General features: G+C 46.6%; 1 protein-coding gene across 4 annotated transcripts in view; it reads left to right on the top strand.

Annotated features, from left to right (window-relative positions):
* LOC144175026 (dopamine receptor 1-like) overlaps positions 1–22,734 on the top strand; it is a 545,209-nt gene that overhangs the window by 321,515 nt on the left and 200,960 nt on the right. For 3 of the 4 annotated variants that reach the window (XM_077704046.1, XM_077704048.1, XM_077704044.1), the window contains one exon: positions 21,589–21,712. The gene's annotated coding sequence lies outside the window, so the exon portion shown is untranslated. Of the gene's footprint in view, positions 1–21,565; positions 21,713–22,734 lie in introns of all 4 variants that reach the window. The other variant, XM_077704045.1, reaches the window with a different exon arrangement.

Genomic DNA, 22,734 nt, shown 5'->3' with positions numbered 1-22,734 from the left:
CGGCGAACAAAGACGCCTTGGGAGCACCTGGGTAACCACTGTGACAACCCGGAGCAAAGGAATAGGTGTCCGTCCTTCGTTTTGACATCGCGGCTACCCGGCGCCTGTCCAACCTCTATTCGACAGCACTCGCAATAACTATTTTTCTGACGATTAGATACCCCTTGCTTCTGTAGGGGAACATCACGGAAACGTAAAATACGCAGAAAATGAAAGGCCGGCCTCGACCATAAACAGACGGAGAGTCTGCCCGACCGAGCGCCGCCAACGCATCGCACATCCCCTCGTGTCGTCTGCGCCGCTAGCAGACGACACAGCGCTACTTTGTTTGTAGCCGTTGCCCGATGGCTCAAATGGGTCTGATAAGCAACAAAACGTTCCTAGAAAGGTACAGGGACAACAAAAGTGAGCATCTTTCTTCCATAAAGGTTAATTACTGTACCACACTAAAAAACGGCAGCGGCAATAGCTGGCGAGCGCCCCAAGCAACGGCCCGTTCAACCGCGGTACCGTTTTCGGAGAAGGCGCAGTGGCGCCCCTGGCGGCGGTAGACGCGCTTTGCTTCAGCCGAACGCGGCAGAGCGCTCCCGTTCGCGCCACTGGATCAAGACATTCTAGTTCACTGTAATTCCGTCGGTAATATGAGGAGGTTATTGGCTTGCAGACTGCTCCCGGGGATTGACAAAGCAGAAAGTTGCTCTAACTCAATGACAATTTTTCCCTTCCCGTTGTGCTCACTCAAACTCAGACTCAAAAAGCTCGTCTGTATACTCAAAATCACTCAAACACACTCATTTATTTGTAATCGTACTCACTTGTACTCAAACTCATTAGTCCTCACGAGAAATCGTACTGAATCTGTACTCATTCATACTCAATCTGTACCTACTTGTACTCGTACGCAATCTGTACTCACTCGTATTTGTGCTCAGTCTGTACTCTATCGCACTCAATTTGTACTCTCATGTACTCATCTGTGCTCACTTGTACTTAATCTTTACTCACAGTTACTTGTATTCAAAATACTTTTTACTAATTTGTTCTCGAAATCAACCACTTGCATTCACGCGATGCACTAGGTCTGTGGACTCGACTAAGCCAGAGCCAGATAACGCTTCCAGTCTGTACCAGTTGGTTCTCCTAGTTCCCTTCCCGATTTTGTCCAACTGAAACAGGCAAAAGCTTTTCTGGTTGCCCATCTTAAAGACCGAGGAAGGGTGGCTTCAGGGTGCGCTGTACATGCAATGCAGCCTCCAACGCCGCTCCCTTCGAACAATTTGAACGAAGAAAGTACAGCGAAGCCACATATGCTTGACTGGGCTTTCACTATGGCAACCCCGTGACGAGCGGTTGCCGAGAGCGGCAACACCCTGGAAGAGGGAATAGGGAGAGCCGCATGTTTCCCCATTAACACCTCATTTTACATGCGTAAGACTCGCGCCAACATGCCGCGAGTGGAGTGTGTGATCAAACTCACAAGTTTTTACTCACGAGTACAGTACTCATGAGTATTACTGGCGAGTGTACTAACGAGTACATATCCTTACATCAGTACTCACCCATCATCATAGTCACTTTTTTTTTCTGGGCCGGTACTCACTCATTACCGTACTCACTCTTTTTGTCTGAGTCTGTACTCACTCATCGTCGTACTAACTCGTGAGTTTGAGTACAAATGAGATTATATGAGTGCACTCCCCAGTGAGTACGCCGACCTATGGACGATCGAGTCCCGCCCTTCGAAAAAAAGGAAGGTTCCCGGCCCCTCTAGTTGTCGGAGATCCCTGTACGGCACCCCGTAGGCGTAAGACACCCTCGCGTTTACATAAGTACATCAGTTAGTGGAACAAATGGAATGTAGCCGCCCCGGTAGACGACTGTGTGAGGCATCGAATGAATAACCCGGAAGGTCTGGGTTCCGGTTTCAATCATCGTGCAAGCTGTGAAAACATGCTCGTGCAAGTGGTTGCGGGAGGCGCAAGACCCCATCTTATGCATACACAGGTATACACACCCCGTATATTTATACATACGTACTCACGCAAGCTCGTGCGAATAAAAATTTTACGTCCATATCAATGCAGCCGTACGGCTACAAAGGAAAGCTGGACAGCTTCCTCAGGCACTTCGAAGTTGATGAAAAATTCGTCCTTGTCCAGGAATCGAACACGGAACCACCGTCTATCTAGGGCAGTCGCTCGACCAACTGAGCTAACCAGGAGGCTAGTCGTTTGTAGCGCGAGAGCGAATTGATCAACAACTGGAAATGAAGGACAGGTGTTAATCGATTACACGGCTAAATTGAGGGGGATGTCAAAATTTCCTTCTCAGAAGCTTACTCCACCTTGGGGATTCGGCTAAATATGGGCGATTATCACGCAAGCTCGCTTGCGCTTCAGAGCCGCTGTTTGCTTTTCTCGTGTGAGGACGATCCTTGTTGGGGTCAACCCTATCAACTCCTGAGGTGAGGAAGCCGGTGAGTTCTATATAATTCTGAAGCCGGGAGATGAACGCACTCCTATACTAGTGCTGCGCGCCGACTCTGAAGAACCATCGTTGTCTGACCCCAATGTGAGCCCACTGCGCTCGCTCCAAGGTGACGTGGTCTCATCATCACGATCATCATCATCACCAGCCTATCTACGCGCACTGCAGGGAAAATGCCTCTCCCCTTAATCTCCAATTATCCCGGTCCCGTCCTAACTGCGACCAATTTATTCCCGCAAACTTCTTGATCTCATGTGCCCACCTAACTTTCTGCCGCCCCCTGCCCCGCTTGCCTTCTCTAGGGATCCACTCTGTTACCCTTAATGACCAACGGTTATCTTGCCTTCGCATTACATGCCCTGCCGACGTCCATTTCTTCTTCTTAATTTCTACTAATATATCCTGAACACGTGTTTGTTCCCTGACCCAATCCGCTCTCTTCTTGTCCCTTAAAGTTACATCTATCATCTTCCGTTCCATTGCTCGCTGAGTAGTCCTCAATTTAAGTTGAACCCTATTAGTGAGCCTCCACTAAGAGGGTTCAACTTAAATTGAGGGCGACTCAGCGAGCATGAATATCACCTGGTCTATAAAGTGTGAACTATCACATCTAGCATGCCTTCTTGAAGATAGAAGGGGGAAATTTTATTTGTATGAAGCCTTGGCTATTGTTCTGAAAATCAGCTTCCGCTTGAAAATGCGAATCCCTGATGAGATCGGATTTTTGTGGAAAAAATACGCAGTTCTAATACTGGTCCGTTTTGAATAAAGCTTTCAGTTTGATTAAGGAGTCATATTTAAGAAACAAAAAAGCGGAACAAAACTGTGCATATCAGAATCCAGCCTGTTGTAAGGCACCCGATTGTGTACAAAACGACTTTACCACTATCGGGAACCCACAGCGCAGTATAAATAGGGTTGTTCGTTATCGGGTAAACCCTGATTTTACCCGATTTTTACCCACCTAACATGTTTCAGAAGAATCGAGTGCAACCCGATATCTCCCCCAATGGTCTTTTTCAAGTAGCGATCTACGCAATTGTGGGCTGACGGTCCGCCGTTCTCTACCAGTACTTGCTGGAAGCAAGCCCCACCAACCCAGCTTTAGAACTCATTGAGTTTTGGCATGACTCGACCGCTCGCTACCTCAAGCTGTCAAATGTTGCACTGGGGTAGCATTTTTGTCCCTAGCTAACGTAAGCTGTGACGTCGAGAGAACTTTCTCCCAGCTGGGATACGTTAAACGATTGAACGGGCCTCGAACGGAAACCGACATGTTGCGCCTGCAAGCGATAATGTAAGTAAACAAGGATGTGTAAAAAATCGGTGACCAGTTCTTTTTGTGAATAAAATGTTTCATTTCTTAGAAGTTCACAATTCTTTTTAGGTGTCATCCTTACTGATTCATGAACAAAAAAACACGCACCAAATTTTCGAGAGTATTTGCTGTAAATCTCCGATGTCCTCCAGGTTGCCTGCTTGAAACAGACACCAATTTTAACGTGTACGAGTTTAAGGAGCTCGGGATACCTTTATAGCTCTAACTTGGGAATGGTTATACAAAAAAAGACTCGATTTCTCCCCGATTATTAGTTTACAAAATAGCACCCGATTTCTACCCCCCCCCCCCCAATTGATAAAAGTATAAAACGCGAAAATGAACAACCCTAAGTATAAGACATCACCTCTTGCTCGTGGCGTTGCATAGGCACGCAGCACAAAGAGCTTTACATAACGGGTCTGTTTTTTTTTCTCTTGCCAACGACTGACTACTGAAATAGCACATTTCTATTTTCGTACGTAAGCTTTTTTTCTCCTCTCGGTAGCTGCCCCTGCAGCTTACCTGCAACTGCCATCTGCACCCGTGCATAGCGCCAGCTATTCCAGGAAACCCGAGAAAAATCAGATAGCGAGGGATGTATACGAGATCTAAATCCTAATTAATGAGGTGGAGGTGTGCGCTCGATAGCTGCTCCTGGCACGCTGCTAAAGGCCCCAATCCCGACGCTTGACTTGGGAGCCGGTCGGCTCGCTATATATCGAAAGGACAAAAAGCAGTTCTGCCGCGCCCGCGGGGCATATACATACATGTACCGCACAAATACTACAATGCATGGTTCTAGCCAGCGTGAATCGTCTGCGAAGAGAAGAGAAAAGGAACAAAGGAGTTGGAGGCGGGATAATTAAGCGGCTGCCGAGAATTCTTCGAGCCGGGAGAGAGGGAGTCACAACCGCCACTTTCTTCGACGAGCGACGGGTGGCTGGGAGGTACTCCTTGAGAGCAGGTCGCTTGCTTTAAATCTGAAGAGTACAGTCACACTGACTTTGACTGCGCGGAGTCTCTATCCTTTCTAGTGTTTCTAGTGCTTCTACTGTTTCTATCCTTTCTAGTTCCTAGTGTTTTTAGAAACACTAGTTTCTAGTGTTTCTATACTTCCAGTCTGCCGGTTGATCCAGCGACACTGAAAAGAGAGACACAAGCTGAACTGAAAATAAAGTTAACGAGGAGGGGGAATAACGCATGTCCTTGTCTTCATCCTTTCTTTGTTGAGAGAGCAACGTAAACTGCTCGTTATAGCTGCGCTCGCCTTATGGCAGCACCGCCTGAACGGTGAAAAAAATGCTCCCGGTGAACGACGATGAGGTTAATGAGAAGTGTCGCGGAGAGAACTTTCTTGCTGTACTCGTTTTTTGTAGCTGCATTTTTTGCGGTTATTCTGTTCTGGTTCCACCCCCCCCCCTCCCCACCCCATTTTTTTTCAGAGTGATGGAGTGTTTTGCGAAAGTGATAGCGCTAATGAGTCCGTTGCGCAATTTGCTATTTTTTGTGTGCGTGTTTTGTGTCTGTCACCTTCGACTATTCCCGCCACTGTGTGACCGCCTTCTCCGAAACCCTTACGAGTTTCCTAACTTACAGCCACAAATAGCTCGGTTGTACACTTCTGTCACAACCTTTTCATTTTCTCTTTGTGGTGTTTGTCGGACGCGCGCCGCATCGTTGAAACAATGGTTTGGACGGGTGAAAGTCTTCCAGTTTATTAAAATGGCTTTTCAACCCCCTCCCCCCCTTTTAAATTAAAAAGAAAGATGACTACTTTATCGCATTTTGCAGGCCTACTATGCAACGCGGGAGGTTAGAACCAACCACCAGGAAAGGTCGTTGCAGGAACCAAGCACAGGGGCGGAGGCCATCGCTCTGAACCACTGCAGTCTATAGTCACGGCCCTACACTTGGCGACAGATTACTCTTAGGGGTCGTGATTGTTTTGCTAGGTGGTGCCAATTTGATGCAGCACGTGCAATTGTTCTCGTGCCGTTTTGCCGTCACGACACATTCCCGCGGCCGACTTGAAGAGCCATCATTCTGGGCAAGTTTCAGACCGCCGGTAGTTGCTTTGCGTGAGCCCCCTAAGCCCTATCGTTCGTCAAGGCGTCCGAGCTTTTCTGAGCCGGGTGTGTTGAGCCTTACTTGGGGGTGGTTCCTACGGCATCCTGTTCTGATACCATTGAATACTGCGACCCTGTGCAGCTGTCACACATCTTTCATGAAATGGAAAAAAAATTATTTTGGAAAGCGCCAATTTCGCTTGTGTTATTTACTAATTTTGCTTCCAGCTTCCAAAGCACTGGGGACTTGGTTCTATAACCTTAGCTTAAAAACTGTCAAAAACATTTGGTTTATTCTATACCACAGGTGTATTTCTGGCTTTTGAGTGAGACGCGAAAGCTCCAAAGAGTAACCCAGCTTTGACAGCTTTCTCTACAAATTATTCGCCTTTCAGTACAAACGCAAGGAAGATCCATGGAATCCCGGTACACTCTCGCACTATTTCCTTTGTTTTGAAGAAGCACGATATCATCGTCACGATCATCTAATGCACAGCTTAGTCTCAGTCAAATGCTTCGAGGGCTATCTCAAGCGCCGGGTATCCTTGTACACACAGAACTACGCTGCCGTTCGCCCCTAAGTCGAAAGATTGCAATACCGGCATCGTTCACTGTGGGGTGCCTTTGAAGACTCTTGTTTCTGTCATGGAATTGTCACTTATGCGGACTATTTCCTAGCGTGTCTTTCAGATTCGTAGAGGACATCGGTACTCGACAGTTGGTCCGTCAATGCAGTAGCTCGTCGATAGATTTTTCGTATAAGTCGATGTATAAGACGGAATACAACTTTAGTATTTTTTCCCAAGCTTTATATAGAGAGTCAACAAGTGAAAGAGTGAGGAGAGGGGAGCGTGATTGATTGCGGAGGAGTAGTAATCGCTGTTAGCTGGTGAGGTGACATTCTTAAAACAGCGATGAAAACACTCAAGGAAGCGGGTGCGATGGGCGCTTACTCACGACTGGTTTACTTTGTTGAAAGTACCAAAAACGGCCCCGCGTTTGGCAGAAACCACTGGTCGCACTAACTATTCCGAGGCCCGGCACTACGGTGAGCATCATATGTCCACCATGTTCTTTATGTGGGTTGAATCCATTATTTTCCGGATTACCTCCCATGGCCGGAAAAAGTAACGATAAAGAAAGCGGCAGTTTGTGGGAGTAATTACGTGGTGCTAGAGGGATGTGAGGTTTGAGTTGGTGTTGAAAACTGAAAGGTGTACTAACTGTGCCAAACGCCCACACACAAAAACAGCCATCGTCCTTGACTGAGTTTATTTAATGAACAGCCGCCTAGGGCACTTTTTTGTCCATGCACAAGATAGCTTTAGAAACACAAAGTGAATGCGCATGTGACAGGGGGGAGATTAAAAGCCGCGATATCAAAGCGGCCTCGGAGTGCAAGAGTAAGGAGGAAGGACATATATTGTTTTATAGGGCCTTCGATAGGCCTTCGGTGAAACACGTGAATTCAAGTGCTCTTGACGCAATCTCTGCATTTGTTTCTTATCTTCTTGTGTGATATGCTTACGAAATTCTGCGAAAGATCCCCAGGCTGGCAGCGCCTACTTTGCAAGTGTCTCACGTGAGCCTCAGCCAGTTGCGATGTTTCTCGTCGCGTTTATCAAGATGAAAGCTTTAGATGCATCATCAAACACGAAAAGTGACCGTCACCGTCGACCATCAACACGATTGGTGCCAACATTTCCACCGCTGTAAAGAGAAAAATCAATAACTAAAAGCACATTTCAGTTCGAGCGAAATTCGAACCCCTGTCACAAGAGCAGGAGCTCAGTGCTTGACAACTTGACAGGGAGAATGTGACGGAACGGGAGTAGGACAGGAGCATGTGGAGGAGCATTTTTTCTGTGGGGAAGCAGCCGAGTGAATTGAGACCAATCTTCATATCGGAGTAATGTGCGTCAAGGGACGAAGCAACGAGAGCGATAAAGAAACCCAGATACGACACAGTAATAAGCAATACTTTGACAATCGCTAGGCTCGCGTCTTCAAAGCACGTAAGCAGACTTAAGTTGGCGAGGAATTTTACCATCTTGAATCATTGGAGGGATGGCAATTAAAACTGACTCCTCCTGAGCTGCCTTACGGTTAATTTGGCTTTGAAGTTGAAGTTGAAGTTTATTCATAAAAAGTAAACGGTTACAAAGAAAATTTACAGACAAGGGTCCCGAAGTCAGCGACTGCACTGGGACCCTCGATGATGAAGTACACAAAAAACGTTACAGAAGCAGCAGTGGAAGCGAAAACAAGTGCAATAAAACATTTGTGAAGAAAACAAATAAGCAAGAAAATGTAGTGCATGGTTTTCATATGGAATTTACTAAAATATTAAGGTATGTACATAAACACGGCATTCAAAAAACAAATTATCATTATACACAATTAAAAAACTTAACTGCGTCAAGGCGTGAAGTAGTAGTAGTAGTAGTAACTTTATTTGAGCTCGAGGCGTTTTCAGACGCCAGACGGAGCGGTTCCCAGGTCGCGGGAACCGTATTGGGCCAGCAGCTCCTGGCCCCTGGCCGTCAGCGCGAGCTGGGTCGGCAGGGCGGGAACGTCTATCGTGCTTTCACATACGGGCGTGCGAGACTTGATTCAGCCCTGACACCTGTGCCCCAGTCAACGAATCTGTCTCATTACACACTTCCGCAGCAAGCACGGACAGCATCGCCGTCATGGTACACGTGATCTGACAAAGCTCGACAAGGAGACTGCGTGTCAAAAAGTATTTTCCACAGCTGCTAGCACTCCCCGTGTACCCGGTAAACCTCGACAGTCGACATCTGTGGGTGCCCCGTCGAACCGCAGTGTACTCGGTGTGCCCGCTATTGCTGTATGGAAACAAATAGCAAACCCTGATGTTGAGACTCGTACACGCATGCGCAGAAGCGTCTCTCGTGACCGGTGTGCTGGGTTTTTCTCCAGCGTGTGTGTTTATGTCTTCGTGTGTGAGTGTGCGTTTGTGCGTGTTTGTTTGAACACGCACTTACCCACAGTTCCGTACGTGCGTGCGCATTTTTTTTTTTTTGCGTGCGGACATACAAACACACGAAGGGAATCACAGACGTCCGTAAAGCGCTCTATTATGTGCTTTTCTTGACGCTCGCGTGCGTGTAGAGTAGTGGTTGTACGTCGGCAATTTAATCGGCTTTATTCAATGTAGCCCATTAACGCACTTGGCGGCTTTCTTTCTAACGTCCATTAACCAACAGTTCGGCGCTATGCGCATTCACGTATGTAATGTGTATATTCGGATGAATATTTCCAGCACACGCGTAGAATAATCTGAGTGTACCTCTGGTGCCTACCGCCACGTGGAAGAAGGCACTGTTTCCACTGTCAGGATGTTTTCTCTTTCTTTTTTTTTTTTTTTGAGTTCTTGATTGATGGTGGGGTTTAACGTGCTGACGCAACGCAGGCGATGAGCCACGCCGTAGTGGAGGGCTCCGGATTAATTTTGACCACCTGGGGATCTTTAACGTGCGCCGAAATTTCGTACACACGGGCATATTTGCTTTTCGCCTCCATCAGAAAAGCGACCACCGCGGCCGGGAATTGAACCCGCGTCCTCGTGCTCAGCAGCGCCACGCCTTAGCCACTGAACCACTGTGGCGGGATTTTTTTATTTCGAGTTCTTACCCTCGCACATAGTTTTATATGCAGATATGTGCGGAAAGTAAACCATTGATTCCCTGATCTTAGCATTGTTTCTTCTTGAAAGCGGGCTGCAAATAAATGAATGACAGTGATGACAGGCTGAGAAGATGTCTCCGACGGAAATGGAGATGGGTTTACAGTGTGTGTTGTCTGGAACTTGATAACAAAATCCCGCATTAGAGCATGGTAGGCATGCGCAGCTTGCTGAAGCCGTCGGGTGCACTTATTAATACTGAACAGTTTACGGAGGAAATAGTAGGAGCAATTTATTACCACATGTTAAGTATTACAGCACAAAGGAGCAATAATTAGTGTGCCCTTGCGGCACATCTCGCAGGCGGGGTGGAAATGAAAAATAGGCTTGAAAGGTTTGTTAAAGAAATTTTATTTATTTATTATTATTTACAGTTACTAAGCTCAGAACCAGAAGGTGCTTCTGTGGTAATGAATTGCCACTTCAGTATTCTGCAAAGAAAATTAAAAACAGCGGTGTTCTTTAGGAGTCGCTGATCAGAAAAGCTATATAGGGCATTTGCACGCATTCAGATGCGTAGAAAGGAAGGCTAACACTGCCTGATCCAACAAAACAACCAACCAACCTACCGAAATGACCTCTTATTTTTTTAGTAGTCCACCTTTTCATACTGACTTCGTGCAATGGGCCGAGATATCGCTAAAACGTGGCCACAGGAAGTCTGTCCACTTCGACTAGCAATACTCTCCCCATAACGGTGACGACAAATCCCGAGCGCGAGCCATTAGGTATACACCCCAGACTAGGGCCCAGCAGCCTGGGCTCAGGAGCTGCATCTTTGACTAAGAAGTTCTCGCGGCCGTGGTAAAACAGTGGACCTGAAGACAGCGGGGCAATGCCAAGCAAGACAACGGGAAATCTCTCCCACACACGATGTGAACTACTGCCATTGGCAGCACACCGGGAGGAGAAAAATTACTCCCGCCTTCCCTCGCGGGAACCCCTGTGTAGATGCGACGCATAGGGGGTTCCGTTGTTGTTTCCGTTAGGTTGATTCTCCCATCGCGTGAAACGTGCCGTGAACCCCCTGCCGCGGCTATGACGCAACGTGGCGCGGCTATGACGCAACACAATCCAACACAATCCACTTTAATCCAATCCAAATCCAATCCAATCAAATCCAAATCCAATCCAAATCCAATCCAAATTCAATCCAAATTCAATCCAAGCCAAGCCAAGCCAAGCCAAGCCAATCGAATTCAATCCAATGCCCCTCGCGAGAGAGTGTTCGCTATCGGAGAGGGGAGGGGTGAGCGGTGGAGAGCGCAGCTCGCGCGGCGAGGAGAATGGGGGAGGGGTGTGGACGGACAACAACGCCGTATGGAGGGACAAGGCGAGTGAATGAGATGCCGTCGCATCAAAAGAGAGGAGTGGGGGGAGTGAGATAGAGATAGAGACAGCGGGGTAGCCAGAGATTATGCTCCAATGGGTGCCTGTAAATATGCCCGGGTTCACTTAAATGGCTGCCTCTTTGAGCGCTACTGCCACATGCTGGCAGAAAGGATGGGCAGCTGGTTGTTCATAAGCTTTGGTGCCTGCCTCTATACCCCTCCCCCTGGGCGGCGACGACCAGCTCGCATAATTAGCCCGTGCCTTATCGTGCTTGGCGAAATTGAGCTTGGCATAGTGCGACAAAACACATCCCCCCGTGGGTAGTCGAAAAACGCAGGCAGTGGGAGACCGTAAAGGTTATAATAGCGTCGCAATGATGCCACCCCGCCCGGTAATACGCGAAACATTTCCCTGCGGGCTATGCAGACGCAACTGCGATGGGTCAACGTTGGTCCTGACGGCGACATTTCCCAGTTCCCAGAGAAGTGGGACAGGCCTATTTGGGGTTTTTCACTTCGCCTCTCATGTTTATAAATCCACATTCCCGTCCCTTGCAATCTTCTGTTTACAAAGCTGTTCTGCAGCTGGTTGAAAGCCTAAAATCGAAGCAGTGCACTTACGAACATCGATATTAAACAGTGCTGTCTTGCTTCTATCGATTCACCATAGACAGCGTCACTCTAGAGAAGGAGGGAGAGCGAGAGTGTGAGTGCGCATTCGCGTGTGTGGGTGGGCTAACGGGGGGGGGGTCTGAAATTATTCACCATAAATAGTCTACCGATTTACCTCCTTTTCCGAGCAGACAGAACACTACAATTTGTTCAATTCTTATTTATTTTTCGATTCTTTTAGTCTCACCTCGCAGATTTCTTTTTTAAGCGTAAGCATTCTTTTCCCGGTACCCCGCAGCATCAACAGCGTAGCGTCCCTTATCTGTACAAAAAATGCACAATTGGAAAAGTTAACACATTGGATTATTGCTACAGTATACGTGGGAATAATTGGTCAAAATAAATTTTAGAGAGCCAAAAAATACAAAAACGGGAACTAAGAAATAATAATAATAAACAAACGAAATCAAAGATGCCTATCTTATAGACCGCCCTCGCATGACGCTGACAAAAATTAATACCCCGGAGCGACAAACTAAAGCAGGAATAAATAAATTATGGGAAAGGACCAATTAGGCGTTGCACAATGCATCTGCCTAAAAATGCGTAATTAGGAAAGTTACACTCCTCTAACCATTACAACGGTGTAAATTGAGATAATTGTTAACGCGGCCAGGTTTAAAAAGCAAGAAATGCGAGAAAGACTAAAATAAAACATGAATAAACGAAGTGAAATATGTCCGTCTTATTCAAAACTCTCACATAGCGAAGACAAAAAAAAACTCCCCAAAAAACAAGCTGTTTTAAATTATTTTTTTACGAAAAAAACTTAAATATGAGAAGCGGCGTAGGATTGCTTACGCACTAGAACACAATTCCAGGAATTTCTGCACACTTTTAATATCATGCTGTATGACGAGTTTGATTTCACTGTTGGTATGCGACTCGAGCAGCGACGTCTTTGCAACCAAGTCGGATAAAATCTGCTCCACACCAGATGCCGTATGTCCGCGCGAGTTTTGACTCGTTAAGAACAAAACATTTCGCAGCAGTGTCAAGAGGCCGCCAACCGTAACGCGTAATCTTGCGATATCTCCCTAAAGCTCGATTGAATAATGATGCTACGTGAGCAGCTGACGGCTTCATTTTCTCGCCGATATCTATTTTCGTTATTGAAACTCGCTCTCGAAGTGTTCTGTCCGGCGCTAATTTTCACCTTCCCGATCCAATTTCTTCTTTCAAAGCATCCAAGGCGAAATTGGATTTGGTAATAGAGTGTCCAGGGTTTTCTTTCTTCTGATATTGTGCGTTTTTTGGGCGCAATTTGCAGTCGCTGGGCGGGAAAAGTAATTGGAGCGACGTCGTCTGGGCGATAGCCTATTGTCGATTAATTGCACACGTTTCCCTCTCTCTATCTCTCTCTGTGTCTCCCTCTTTCTCTCTCATCCTGCGTTTCATCTCGACAACAGGCCTGCACAACAGCAAAAAAATGCTGGCTGCTTCATATCTTGTGCTCTTTATGAAAACAAGATGTCTTACTGTTTTTATTCCATCCTAAGAGAAGAAGTTTCGTACGCGGGCCAAGGTGCATGTCATTCGCCATTTTTTGTGCCTTAGGGTAAGTTGAAGAATTGCATAATGTGGGCTAATGAGACGCGAAAAAAAAAACACAACGCTGCTAACGAACCTCCGATGCATAACTATGTGCATTAAACCCGGGAAACATCACTTGCTTTACGATTAAACTTGCTCATTTTTATGCCTCAAAGCTTGGGTCCCGGGTTTCTGGGGTTTATCATCCCCCGGCAGAATACATTTGGCAGCAAAGCCAAGTTTCTCGCGAATGGTCGGTACCTCTAAATCTGATGCAATAAAAAATAGGCCGTGTCTAGAGTGCCGTCCGACGGTATTATAAGCAATTCACTATATCGACGTCCACCGGCGTTTTGTAACAAAATTGCCGAGTCTGGCACTACATCGCTCTAGATAACGTAAAAATGGCAACCTAACCTAAAGATACCATAACATGACCTAACGCACACAAAGAAATCATTTAAAACAGCAAACTAACCTAAGCGATAAAAATTGTAGCTCAAAAAAAAAAACAGAAATGAGGCAGAAGCCGGCCTCGAACCACCGTCATTGTGATCACTAAGCTAAAACGGAACCTCTACACTACAACGAGAGACGCTTGGGGGCGATGCTAGCCTAGTCTCTAATATTCGAATGTCGTCGGACGGCACACTAGCCATGCCTGTCGTGATCAGCTAGAGTGCCGTCGGGCGGCACTCTAGACACTGCGTAAAAAATATTGCAAAAAACACAGTTCCCTTCCACTCTGTGAAAAAGGATGAGCAGCAAAAAGCTGTGGTGCCGAGCCTCAACGTGAGCGAAATATGCCTTGGTCCAAGGGGTGCACGAAGCAAAACACGTTTGTTTGTAATTTACGATTGAGCATACTTCTTGGGCTATTACATGAAAGAAACTATGACGAAACAGAGTTTTATTCCAGTGGACAAACCTGGGGCCGTTCGCTTCCCTCTTGTAGAAGCCCATTTAATTGGCAGCAGGCGAGAATTCCAACACATTTACAAGTTCACTGTCAACTATGTAATTTTGAAAAGCAAATAAATCTCGGCGTAATGTTAGAGCCGCCTGAGCGACTAATTGCCATATAATATGCTGCGGGATATTTTCGATAAAACAAGAGTTGGAGTCACTTTCTACAATGGTAGTCCCTCCGAAGACGGACGGGCTTCACTGTGCATTACTCAAAGTGGGAAAGCCATCTTATAAAAACCAAGCTTCTAACGACTCCTTACAAGTGGGCTTCACCTCTAAACACAAATACATTGCTTGAAACACATTTTTTTCTGGGAAAATATAAGCCATCTTATATTTAAATAGGAAAGCCCTTGGACTTTTAAATGCAGAGCATTTCAGTAACTCACGATGTCACCCGCGTTGACGTCCGTAGTCGTAGTCCGCACCCCTCCCCCTACACTATATAAAAAAATACTATCCGGCGCCTGGTTTCGATCCCTCGACCCTGCGGGCGGAACGCAATGTACATGGTGCTCTACCCACTGCGCCACAAAGCCGACACAGAATGGGAGGCTACGAACGCGCCTTATATCCTTCACTCATTCAAACTACGTCAAGAAGCTGCTGATACAACGCATTCACTACCACCAACTCCCCAAACACTAAACGTTAACGCAATACACCCACCCCCTACGCGACGCGTTTACTCGAGTCCCCCTCGCGGGGAGATGGGCCCAATTTTTAAATTTTTGTGTGAGTTTTTCCATACGCCAAAGGTGTGATGCCCAGTTCAACGAACCCGGGAATTTCAGTGGGCGCCGCAGCATGGCGCTACGCTCGCGCGCGGTTCTTGTCTGCATCGCTCTGTTTTAGGAGACGATCTGCTGGATCCCAGCCACAGACAGCTCTTCTGTAAAAAATCATGCCGCAATGGGCCCCTTGGACGACTATATGATTACGCCCAGTGTCGTTTATTCGTCATAATTCGTTCATCGTACAAATCTTAACCAATTTAAAATTCCCTTCGTGTGTCAATACATGAAGATGATGATCTATTGGATGTGTGTGATGAGGGCTTCCTCTTTCTTTGTGTTTGCTCGGCTTGTCGGGCACCATCTCCATGCGTGGCAGCAAGCCCCCGCCTGGTCGTATTTCCGTTTCTCGTCGCTTCGCCGCTGTTCGTAGTCACGCTGTTCTTCGGGAGCCTCAACTGACCGTAGATTTTCCATTGTGATGCTCCTACAACTATTAAGCAAGTTCTTACACTGGTCCTCCTTTATATTGTGACGGTGCTCCCTCTGTAGAATAGTTGAGAACAAGAGTGTGTGTGACGATCCGTACGTGAAAGAAGATGAGAATATGGACGGTAGGCTTCGCACGAGCGCTGGAGTTAAGTGTTCACCCTCTGCTGTACAAAGATTTGGATTTAGCTCACGAATTCACTAACGTAACAACGCGACACTTCAGTGTGCATCCCAGGGGTTACAAGGACATATACCTCGGTGCACGGCATGCCAACGGTGAAATAACAGGAGAACAAGGACGCTAAAGCTTCGCTATGCAAGCATTTTCACAGCCTAGATTAGAGCCAATTTTGTGTCACAATTTTGTCTGGCCAAATTGTCGCCCCACAAAAAATTTCCCTCACCCCATCGCCGTTCCTTCCCGTGGCCTCATTTTAGCTAGCGTGTTCCCCGCAGTAATTGGAGGTGGTGCCGTAGCCCTGCGGCGTGGCGGTAATCATCTGTTCTCCGTCAACGCCCGCCATGCTCCTCCCCCTGAACCACCAGCTCGCGCCTCTCTCTCTCTCTCTCTCTCTCTCTCTCTCTCTCTCTCTCTCTCTCTCTCTCTCTCTCTCTCTCTCTCTCTCTCTCTCTCTCTCTCTCTCTCTCTCTCTCTCTCTCTCTCTCTCTCTCGCTTCACTCGCTGCCGTTATTTGCATAAGCTCACCGCATTATTATTCAGTCGCTCCGCTAGCTTACCACTCGACACTGTGTTTTCTTACTTATTCTTTCTCTTAAACCTTATCTCTCACTCTTGCTGTTATGCAGGGCGATCCATTTAAGCATGACTAACAAAAAGGATGAAGTGGCAAGATTGCGATGATGATTACGTTCCTTGCGGGGCAGCTTTCATCTCATCTTCCACCCGAACCCCCCCCCCTTTTTTTTTTTTTTTTTGCTGGAGCATGTTTCCTGATTTTTCTCTGCGTGCGCTTGCGTCGACTATTACTCGCTATTCTCATTTTTACGTCCTCCTCCTTATCCACTTGCTTCGACTATTCCCCCCCACTTTCGTTTTTTGGTTAGTTGCTGATTGTGTGTCCCCTTTTTTTAGCATTCTGCTTATACACAACTTGTATTTTGCAATATGTACTGCTCCTGAAGTTTTGAAATATGCGTAGTGGCGCAAGACGACCTTTCAAAAGATCATGGAGGTGGCGTGCACTGCTGAGGACAGCAACTTGCATGTTTCCGTGCTATGCACGAGAGAAAAAAAAACTGAAAGGAAAGCAAAAGCTGACAACCTTGCGTGAACGTTACGCAGCGGTAAAGCAGGAAGCATCAATGCATTCTGGCTGCACAGTTCACTGCTGAGCACATTGCAGCATGATTGCACCACATGATGTAGCGAGTTCATCGTAGTTTGGGCTTTGTTTTTCAGTCCTAACATTAACGTGATTAGAGACATCAGTCCGCTTAGGCTTTGGAAAACTGCTTAAAATCTTGTACGTGTCAACAAACAGAACGATGTTCCGCTTTGCAACTTTCTAAGCAGCGCTTAGAAAAATTGTCCGCGTATCTTCTTTCTTCACTCCACGTCATTGAAAGACGATATTAAACTGCCGCCCCTGCCGCGTAATTCCTACTCCACTCTCCGCTGCCACCCATCGCGCTCCTCTTGTGACGAATTGAATGGAGGTTGTGGACAGACAGACAGACAGACAGACAGACAGACAGACAGACAGACAGACAGACAGACAGACAGACAGACAGACAGACGGACGGACGGACGGACGGACGGACGGACGGACGGACGGACGGACGGACTAAAATTTTCTCCTATAAGTAGCCCAAGACAGACAATCGTCTTTAAAAGCGTTTGAAAAACAGCTAACGTTCGGCGCACGCTGGATTCCTATTGGTTGCGACGCATCTCCTAGCGATGCCTGCCTTATAAAGAGTAAAACACAAAAATATATCAATTCCCATTGGCGGCGACGCGTTCCATAGGAAAGCGCGTGCGCCAGAAATCGCCCGCAGTGACGGCTGGACTTCAGTTTAATATTGGTGCTACATGCTCGCCGGCCTTGATGTGATCAAGGAACTCTGAGGGGTTTCGAAACACCAGGCACCGTATATTGATTTCCCTTTGACCATGAATTCTGAACAGCCGAACTTTCATCGGGCGCTTTATTTCTAGAATCGATATCTGCTCTCCAACACCCTCCTCACACCGCATATTTACCAATAATCACTCGCCTTAACTTCAATCTACCAAGTACTTCCCCTGTCTCTGCTCATAACTAGGAGGGTTACCTTATTAAAGTCAAAGCTAACCCTGACCCAACTACAGCGCCGGATAGAGCAGGGGAAGCTGTGAAAGAGCGGGACCACGTCAGCGGCTTCACGCCCCCTGCACACGCAAAGCGCGCTCCAAATTTCCCATTTAAATGCACGCTTATTCATTGTGTGGATCTCTCACGGTTTCTTGGGTTTCTCTCTCATGGTTTGAAGGATTACGTAACTAACGATTGTCACCCGGTCGTCGATGAGAAAGTCAGAGAATGTTTAGAACGGTCCTGGCGTTATGTATATCCCCTTTCTTACCACGCACTTTAATATGTCCGCAAGGCATTTGGCCTAAACCACTTCGTAGTTCACAAAGGACGCAGCCTTTTTTCCCTGCCGTTACTCCCGTCCATGTACTAAGATTGAGTTGCCAGGGTAGACAGGATGTATATTGACATAGGTAGGTACTTCCGCGGTCGTTAGGTCGGGGCATGCGTTAGCGTGGGGGTAGGTGAACCTTTATCCCGTGTAACTTGTAATCACTGCGCAGTTCAGGAGTTTGCTTATATGTGCATGTTCAAGAAAGAGAAGCATTAAACTTCGAAGCAGCACATTACGCCAGTGACGAAGAGGAAAAGACAACCCTAGAATGCCAACTGCGCTTGTTTACGGCGGAGAAGCGTTTTTTTTTTTTTTTTTTAGGAGCGTATGGTTTGATATTTTCTGAGTGATTCAGTCTTGCTGATGTCAGTGGAGGTATCTGAATGTACAAATCTTTCTTTAAAACCGGATCGTCTCCGTAAAGTTTAATACAAGTTGTCATGGTTGAACACGGTTAAACCAAGTTTGTCGAAGAGACAGCTCTCTCTTCGCGTCGAGGGCGCGCAGTAAACGCGCACACAATTTCACCACAAGACAAAACACAGAGGCTGATGGGCGTAATCCGCGCTGTAGGCGCGAAAGCGCAAGAACTTGTATGCAGCCGGCGACTCCTTATTGATGTCCTGATGTCCCGCGCCCCTACTCTCGCCCTCTGTCTCCCTCTTGGCACCCCTCCCTCCTTTGGACGAACGAGCTATTAGCCGCTTTTACTCCGCAACCGCACGAGGCTATGGCTTGACCTTGGCTGAGCTTGATGCGCGGATTGACAGAAAGAAGTGTTTTCTGGGTATCTACCTGGAGTATTAGCTAAAGCTATCGCTCTGGAAAAGTTCAGCGTTGAAGTTTTCCGCCATGTTTCGAGTGATTCTAGCGCACATTTTATTATCACTTCAGAAACGGAGGATAGACGCCTGAAATCTGAAGAAATAAATCGTGCGCTTAGTCCACTGATCCCTCCACTTTTTCGATGTCTGTCTTTAAATATGGACCACACACAATTTACTTGTGTTTTATCAATGATCGAACTAAGTTTTATAGCGGAAAGTTTTAACGCACAAGCCAATGCTTCCAGTTTCCTTCTTATTTAGGAAGCATATATTTTCCTTAGCCCTCGGCGAAAATTTTGTCTATGTCAGTGTCCCAGCCACCTTTCTTATTAATCGTCAAACCTAAATATTTTTCCATTTATTTATCCAATAATTTCCGAGAATTCCATGTATTTATCACGGATGTGTTACTTGTATTCAAAAAGAGTCTTCTTGAGTGGGTTTGTAAGAGTGCGAGTTCTTGAGTTGCTGATGACCATTTGCAACAGCTCTCACCAGTCAGCAATTTACGAGTTTTTATTAAGCGATAATCGATGCAAATAGCTACTAAGGACTGTATAAATAACTTAGTCAAACGCAAGTATCTTCACAGTCGAACCCATGACAAGGTCGTCAGAAATATCATTGACATAGCTCGATAACAAGAGTGGACCTAAGACCGACCCTTGGGGCGCTCGCCGCAGTACATCAAGGCTTGGTGATTGCAAGCCGTTAATTTCTACAAACGCAAAGCCTGGCACGTCTCTGTTCACGTTTTATAGTGCGTTTCTTTTTTCTATATACAAAGCGTAGCTTGTTATGCTATTGCAAGTCAGGAAAATGGGGCTTCTTGCCCATGTCAAGCCCAAACACAGTTCACGGTCCTTAAGGATTTTCCTGTGCTTAACCCCTTCGCTCTTACCGTGAGCGAGGAAAGCTTCGTCTGAGTGGGTCTTGAGGACAGCTGCTTCTGACGTCTTAGGCCGGCTGAATCTTTTTATTGTCGCCAGAACCCATTATAGTGGTGTCAACCGAACGTACTGCTCCCCAGTGTTCTCTCCGTTATCCCTTTTTCTCGCACAGATCGGTACCCGAAGGTGTCATTGGAATATTTTAAACTTTCTAAATGTATAAACCACCAGCTACAATTACACCCAGGCTGACTCATGCGCCGTGGTGAAATTCCCCTGTAATTATTTAGATCCCCAAGAGACTCTTTAAAGGGCCCTTGACGCTGTTTGCAAAGGAATCTTCCATGGAAGCGGGAGGAACGGTGCCCACAGCACATGCCATATATGTAGGGCTATTTATATATTCTGTCTCACGGTGTCATCATCAACGTCATCATCATAATCACCGTCATCACCATCATCATCGCCGTCATCATCATCATTAACAACGTTGTCATCGTCAACATCATCATCATTTTCTTTGTGTCCGCTTCAGGACGAAGGCCTCCCCAATGTTCCTCCAGGCGATTCTGTCGTGCGACGCCGTAGTTTATTTATTTCCCGCACATTTTTTCCCTGATCCCTCCGCCGAGTAACGTAAATCATGATAACTGCCGAGCAAAGGAAAACGTTATGTAAATCACTATACCTACAGCCCTATTTTTCTTAAAGGCTGGTGCAGAAAAAACCGACAAGAGAAGCACCGTGCATAAATATAAACATAAGGCAGTGCCTTCCCAAGTGACATCCTTTCGCTACTTCGCTATGTTACTACATTTTGAGGTAGCTGCGAGACCTCTGCGCCCACGTAAAGACAATTGCACGGTTTCTCAACCCACTAACCTGTCCATATACTTATTTTTACCACGGAAAGGGGGAAGGGGGTCATTAAAACAAGCACCGATAATGAAATACGAAGTAAGGCCTCAGCAAAACACAAAGCAAGAATGGCAGGCAAGGATACCGAAGATAACCATGAAGTCGTTTGAACCGTAACCGCGTCTCCGCTGGCGCCGTCGGTGCGCCCAGTATTCGCTTGTTGCTTGCCCGGGGCGTGCGCAAGTGAAACAATTTGTTCCGAACGGGAGCTTTGAGGATGAAATAGGTGTTTCGTACGGCCTGGCGTGGCAACCCGGCGCATTCACCTGGCTGGCTCTTACCCTTGTTTCGTAACGATGTTTTCTAGTCAGGCCCGGTAAATCCCTTACCTTCTTATAGAAGGAATACTGTGTCTTCCTACTTTTGTGCCCTTTTGTTCCCTTTTATTTGATTTTTTTCCTCCTAATTGTAGCTGCTCAAGATGAGATATTGTGCTACCGTGTAGATCAGGTAAAAATCTCCGCAAATTGCTCCGAAAACTAAAAACAAAGGAAGTGAAAGAAGCAGCTCTACACTGCCTCTCTCCCTCCTCCCTCTCAGAAAAAAAAAAAAAAAGGTCGAAGACTTGCAGGTTCGGGAGCGCAAGGCGTTCTTTTTGTTGTTGTTTTCCGACACAGCCCCTTCAATTACGAACAGGGGCCGATCTCTTTACGGCGTGGCTTCCGAGGGCTCTTCGTCGAGCATTTCCGCGCTGGGTTACAAGAGCCTACGCCAGAAACGAAGTTTATTCTGTTTTTCTGGGGTTGGTACGACTGTTATTTTATCTTTACATTGACGGCTGTTTTTTTTTTTCTTTGTCGCCTGGCATAAATTTCGCAGGAAGGCTTGATTGGTTCTTCCATTCCATAATGAGTTCTTGTGGCTGTTATTTTTCCGATGTGAACTTTTGCATGAATCCGCGAGCGTGTGCGCGCACACCAGTTTTGCATTGATTGAACAGCACGGAAGTTAACTTTTTTTTGCTCAGTCGCACATTTCTTGTCTTTATAGCGGGACCTGGTTCGTGTAGTCGGGATGAGGTCTTGAACGCTCGACGCATCTTTTTGGCGGAGCCGCGGGCCGTCCTCCAGTCTGGCGGCACGGATTGCTCCCAAGGCTTTTGTACTACCAATCGGTAAGTGGAAACGATGATTTAATTTTGTACGCCGCGGCCAAGAAAAGATGTAAAGGTCGACGCTTTTCAGAGCGGCATAAACCTCGTTCCTGCCGGAGGATCAATTAGCATGCGCCCAAAATAAGTCACGCAGGGGTCTTTTTTTTCTCGCATGTGCTTATGGGTTCTTCATCTCGCTGATGATACAATTTTGCCCGTCCTGTGAGAATAATTCAGTGGTGGATGAGCTGAACAAGTTTCAAAAATCTGCGCTGAGTAAGTTCCGTGGCGTTTAAATGTGAAAAGAAACCTGTTTGAACAACTAATATTTCCCTATCCTGCTGCGGCTGAACGTTATGTGTCCATGTTGATGCGGCTCTATAGGCCGCTGCGCCAGCCCAGCATAAGGAGGGGGCGGGCTGGGTAAGACGAGGGTTCTAGTGCTTGGGGAGTGTAACTCGAAATTAACTCCTCCACCACATTAGTTCCCCGGCCTTCAGCAGTTATGCGGTAATACTCTGGGATCTCATTCGCTGCAGCATACAATAATGGATGCTGTCAGTGGAAAATAAAACTCGGATAATAAACTTCAAAGACCAGAACATGCAAAGAGCCTGATTTATGGACACCAGATAGCGTAGCGCATCGTATTGATACGTTCAGGACGACTGATAAAAGCACCTGACTAGTACAAACCCCTGCTTCTACGAACCTGAGATTTGTGCGCAGCCGCCAAGGTCTGCGGTATCATTTCGGTCTTCTATTTGCGGCAGAAAATCAAACGGAGAGAGAGTGAGAGAGAGAAAGGGAAGGAAAAGACTTTTGAGTGAGGGAGATACAGAGAAAAGACAAGAGACAGACAGTCAATTGACTTTATTTTGCCCACCAGTTCAAGAATACGACAAAATACAAGACTGAAATCAGGTGAGGTTTCTAGCCAAACCTCATGCATATATCACAAGGTTTTCTATTAAGTGCGACAGCGTTCTTCGTGATTTAATAGCGAGAGAGTGCTGGGATAGACCTTTGTAATAGTTAATTTT

This window comes from Haemaphysalis longicornis, unplaced genomic scaffold (genome assembly GCF_048455015.1).
Source record: "Haemaphysalis longicornis isolate Haplotype H1 unplaced genomic scaffold, Haemaphysalis longicornis Haplotype H1 scaffold_3, whole genome shotgun sequence".
NCBI classification, from domain to species: Eukaryota; Metazoa; Arthropoda; class Arachnida; order Ixodida; family Ixodidae; genus Haemaphysalis; species Haemaphysalis longicornis.
This window is presented reverse-complemented; position numbering and strand designations above follow the sequence as displayed.